We start from the raw sequence: 6,000 nt of genomic DNA on the forward strand, positions 1-6,000 counted from the left end.
TTTAATTGCCCACAAATCTGTTTCACACATTTTCTCAAACACTAATAAGCTCGGATGGAGGGGTGGATTATATGTACTAGATACCCTAAGGGGGTTCAGTAACTCTGTGTTGTTACCAACAATGAATGTAAGTTAAGTTTTCTAACAAAAACTTTTAGGTCCACCAGTGTTTTCCCTATGTCCATATGTTGCGCGGAACAAACGATAGATCTTTTGCAAAGAAGTTGACAATATCCTGATGGATTTCAATAAGTGTATAATTATACACTGTAAAGTCATTGTTACTACTTTTCAGGATATTTGGTTCCAAACCAAAAGAGGGAACCTGGATCATCTCCTCCTCCCCCTCTTTTCTTGTTCCTCGTATTGGTCCCTGTCTGGGCCCACGTACGGTTGGTTGCTCGGGTGTTGTTGGCCTGATGAAAATCCTGGTTGTCCTGTTGGTCAAAATCTACCATAGACTGGCCTTGTGGTTGGATGTTATCCCTCAGTCCATTTGCTGAGGTGTTTGGCTGATTGGTGTTATTAACGTTGGTACTGTTGTTATTATTCAGCCTTGGGCTCCTTCTATAGCCCTGCCGTTGAGTTGTAAAACCTTCTTGGTTATTGTCATTATTGGTGTTATCTACTGGGATAACATTCGTATTTTGTCCAGTTTGATTGGGCACTTCCCCTTGAATAACCTGCGTTTTATTTTGAGGCCTGGGATAAGCGGTTTTATTCGCATAGTCCGTTAAATCTCGACTTAATTTTTTCTTTTTACTAAATAGTAATTTCTCCATACTAGCCTCAATGCTAGAAAAGATACGACAATAGTCGTACTTAAAACGCAAGAAATCATCACTGGAAGTAATGTATTTTTCAAGGGCATCCAAATCAGCTGCAAGAACCGCAATATCTTTAGAATAAAAGCAATGAGAGCCTGTAGGAATTCGATCCCTTGTCGATCAAACAATGCCAACAGCTCTTGGTGAAAAAGAGAATTTTCCACCAGCCCAGATGGAAAACGCCATTGTCTTAGTCCTTTTGGGACAACCTTGTGTTTAACACATTCTGTAAGATATGCGACTTCCAATTGCAGTTTTTTATATTTGTATAACTTATTGTCAAATTCATCAATTTTATCCCCTAATACATTTGTGTCAGTCATGTGGTTTACATTAGGTTCATTACGCTGACTGAACCCTTGGCTGAAAAAATTATTGTTCATTAAAAAATCAGCCATTGTTGGTATTCCTTGCTGGTTACAGTTCCTTTGATTGATAATGTTATTATTAAAGTTAGCGTTATTGTTACCTGGATTTGGTACCCCAGATAGCGTAATCACAGGACAGGGCTGTTCATTCGAAGTCTGTATAACCCGTTCCGTTGATGTAAATATAGTAGATGATGTTGCTGTAATGGGTGATTGCTGCCCATTAGGAATGAAAAAATCATCGTTGTCACTCTGCTGCGATGAAATCAAACCAGAAGATCTATTATCCTGGTTAGAAGCTGCCGCAGTAATGGCGTCAACTTTTTGTGTTAGGGCATCAACCCTGCCCAAAAGCAGTTCCACAAGAGTGGTCAAATTATTGCTGGAACTGTTCACAACCCTTTCAGGACTGCTCCGCTGCGTTCCTAAAGCCGTGGAAGTATCTCCGGTTCCGCTCGCCATATCAAACACCAAACCACAAACGAAAAAACTGTTGAACCAAAAGAGCGTAACAACGACCACAGGATATAGGCCTTAATTGGGTGAGAGAATTTATGGTTGCCAAGAATGTTGACAATAACACCATTTATTTGACTGAAACACTCTTGGAGATGGTTTTGGTAAATAACTTTTTCTTTTTTGAAAACAATTTTTACCTTCAAACCTCCGGAGTAGCAATGGGGTCGCCATGTGGGGGTTCGTTCGCCAATGCAGTACTGTCACATTGGGAAAAAGAACTTCTATTTAAGGATGAGGTTTTTAAACAGTATGTCTCCTGGTATACCAGATACCAGGATGACATTTTCTGTTTATGGAAAGGCAATAGTGAGGACATCCCTAACTTTATAGACCGAATGACCAACATGACAAACTTTTTACAGTTCACTTTTAACATACAGGAAAGTGAGATCAGTTATTTAGACATTCTTCTTACAAAGGATGTTAATAACAAAAGACTGAAAAGTAACATACATAGAAAATCCACATATTCTAATAGTTTTTTGCATTTCTCCAGTAGCCATCCCTACTACCAAAACAGATCGGTTGTAAAAGGTCAGTTAGTGAGGGCGCCACGTATGGTTACTGATGATCTGGATTTCCAACATGAATGCAAGAAACTAAAAATATGTTCTTGGCAAGAGGCTATCCACTTACTTTGATTGACAACATCATAGTGGAAGTAGTAAATAAGCGGAAGTCAGGCCATTTTATTCCCCTTCTTAATAACAAAACTTTCGGGAAGAAGAATTGGCACTAATTCGGTTAGTCTGCCAACTAGAGATAGAAGTAAGGACACTAATTATAATGTGTCTTTTTACACACTTTCTCGCTAGATTTTGAAAAATTAGGAGATCCTGTATAAGAATTGGGACGTAATTAATCATGACAGTACTTTGTCTACAGCATTAGGTGAAAAACCCAACATAACATACAGGAGAGGCCAAAACCTTAAAGCTATTTTGGAAAGGGCACCAAAAAGTTCATTTCTCAGCGCCCAAAGGAATGTACAAATGTGGTGCCTGTGCAGAATGCAAATTTATTAGAGTGGGCACTCAGTTCAACATTAAAGATAGGACATATAAAATAAGCAAGCATTACAACTGTGAATCAAAATCTGTGGTATATGCTGCTCTGTGTAGCCAATGTGAAGCTTTCTACATTGGCAAGACAGAGCGTAGATTCAAGACCAGAATACACGAACACATTTATGCTATTAGCAGAAGGGATGTGAACAATGCCCTAGCTAAGCATATTATTAGCAATACAGGGCATTCCTTCAACTTTGTTATACTCCAACAAAGAATGCCAGATCCAATGGGTGGCCCCTGGCAAATTAGGTTAGAGATAGATGAATTGATGTGGCAGGTACGAACTAGAGCACATTTATTACCTGGCATCAATGACAACCTATCAATAAAATGTGTATTAAAATGGTTATCGTATAACAGATAACACATATAGGGAAGGTCTCTCACATTTGGATATGAAATGGACCCAACATCAATTATTCCCTAACAGAATGCACTAATGTAAAATTGTATTATTTTATGATTATTGTACAGGAATTCTGGGCAAAACTAATCAGTATTTTTAATGTTTAAATGTGGAAATAATGTTCCAAATTGTGGAAATATTTTTGGTAACAATTTAAAATATACACAAATATTTTTAGTTTATCATTCACTGTTTTTATAACATTTTTAACACATCACATAAGTATGAAGCAAGTTGTATGATTAAATAATCCAGTAATTATAGAGTTTAACATCTGTGTAAATATTTTGATGAATGGAGTTACTTGCAACAAAGTATCACTTGCTGTTCCGTTGCAATGCCTATAGAGGCACTCTATCTTTACCTTTATTCAAGGCTTATGTTTGCAATGGATTATACTACTTTAAGGTAACCTTAGTTACAACTAATTACTAAATGCACTTTATTTCAATTGGTTCTATACATATATTTTAAGAAATGTCATTTCCTGTTCTGCTGTTTGTCTGAGGAAGGCTAAATATTTGATTTAGCCGAAAGCGCTAACATTAATTTGGAGTCATTAAACGTCTGTTTATTTTACGAAGTAGTCTCTCATAGTGTTCTTGTTCGTTGTTACGCTAATGAGGAACTTTGCTTGACATAGATGGGTATCTTGTTCCAGAGTATAGGAAGTCTCTGGGACAGGAATCTATCCCACCAGCATGTCCTGTTTATTATGGTGACAAGGTTTAGGTCCGTAGAGCGTGTAGCTCAGAGGGATTGGGATTTCTTTAGGTATAGCATGTCCAACAGCTCAAGGTTTAACGCAGCTTTATATTGGAAAGGCCGCAGAAATACCTCACTAAAAGAATCACAGGCCTAAAGCAGTACGCTGACTGCCTTAAAAAACTCCAGCTATACTCTGTCGCATATTGTCTACTCAGAGGCGATCTCCGCTTAACGTACAAGGCCGTGTCAAACCCAGAGCTGTTGGACATGCTACACTTAAAGAAATCCCAATCCCTCAGAGCCACACGCTCCAGGGATCTAAACCTTGTCATCACAATAAACAAAACATGCTGGAGGGATAGGTTCCTGACCCAGAGACTCCCCAGACTCTGGAATAGATTGTGCCCATACATGTCAAGCAGAGTGCCTCTTTGGCCATCTTCAAAAGGAACCTTGACGATTGGATGGGAGAAAGGAAATTCACCCCAGGGATCACGTCAGTCACCCTGCTAGACAGGGGTCCAGGGAAGTAAATAGTGTGGGAAGAAATAGCCAGAGAATTGTTATGGCTAGGCTTGTATAGGCCCTAGGGCTGATAGCCTAGTACCAACCTATGAACTATGAACCTATGTTAGACAGAGATCTCCTCGGAATAGGCGATATGCTACAGAAGAATGGGATCCATTCCAGTTATGGTATTAGAACCCCAAAAGACTTGGAGAAATTTAAAAAGATGTAGTTTGCATATTATTTTGCTGTTTGTGGCATACTCATGGTTGAAGATCTCTATACTGAAAGGAACAATAATGTGGTCACAGTTATCTTATGAATTATGTAAACACTACAACTTGTGGGTAGAGATACTGGAAATATGAAGCACAAAGAATTACTAACAAGAAGATATGGTATCACACAGTGCCAATAGTCAAAGTAGAAGCAAGAAAATCAGATGATATAGTCAAACAAAAAAAAAGACAGTGGTAGCATTAATTATTGAAATAGCTACACCTACCATTGAAATTTCTGCATCTAGTGATTATAATGTCCTGCATATTGCGAGACGTAAATATAAAATAACAGGGTATGCAGGCAGAAACTAAAGTAATAAGGCTAATAAATTTTGATTGTACTTAAATATGCTACCAGTGCATGTAACTCTATATGAACTGCCGAAGGATGAAAGATTTTGGGTCTATATCACCATATCGAATGGTGATAAGTTAGAACGCCATTTGTTCGAACCGAAAAGTCTGAAAGCCCTAAACTGCAAAGTTACTGAACATCGATTTTTTTCCCAGGGGAAAAAAATCGGTGGGCCATCTTCAGGGCTTTGCAGTTTGTTCCACTGTAGTGCGATCTCGGAGTTGGTATATTTAAGTATGGAGGGGGGGGGGCACAGCCCCCCACTTCAGTTTGTTTTAAAGTTGTGATTTTTTTTTTCATGGAGCAGCAATTTTTTTTTTCCCTGGGGAAAAAAAATCGCTGTTCTGTGAGTTTGCTGTTTAGGGTTTTTGGACTTTTAGGTTCAAACTCATCACCATTTGATGTGGTGATATACACCCACAGATTTTTGCAGTGTTAAACACATGAACTTCAGTACTACCCTGACTTTGGAGTGGGCTCCACTTCCTTTCACAGTATTAGAAACCCTAAACATTTGGAGAAATTAAAAAAAAAAGTAATTTTGCTATTGTAGACCTTATTAATTTAATTAGATTTTGATGAGGTAGGTTTTCTTGTATACCTGTGTGCTCTTTTAGTACCATAAGAGTCCTTGAAGTTTTAATATATGAGCAATCATGTAGTGAAGAAGCTGTTTAAGTAATTTCCTTAAAGATTTTCTTTAACTCAAACATTATTATTTTTTTCTCTGTTCTCAAGGCCTTTCATATTTTATAGTACCCTGTTATTTTGGTTCAGTAAGACTTGTGTATGGTTTTCTAGCTCCTCCACATCACTTATTTAATTCACTGTCTTTATCTGGTTAGCTTGTTGTGCAGTCCTAGACTTCATATAAGTCTTCCACAATTCTTCCCTAAAAAAAATATTTTATTTTGAAACTGATATATTTTCTTAATAATTTCTGCAGTGAATGAAGCAAT

The 6,000-nt window shown here is 37.8% G+C and overlaps 1 protein-coding gene across 1 annotated transcript in view; it reads left to right on the forward strand.

Annotated features, from left to right (window-relative positions):
* Positions 1–6,000, forward strand: part of SMC5 (structural maintenance of chromosomes 5) — a 3,018,525-nt gene that overhangs the window by 558,939 nt on the left and 2,453,586 nt on the right. The window lies entirely within an intron of this gene.

Source organism: Protopterus annectens, chromosome 2.part2 (assembly GCF_019279795.1).
Source record: "Protopterus annectens isolate FY-2018-M chromosome 2.part2, PAN1.0, whole genome shotgun sequence".
Classification (NCBI taxonomy): Eukaryota; Metazoa; Chordata; order Ceratodontiformes; family Protopteridae; genus Protopterus; species Protopterus annectens.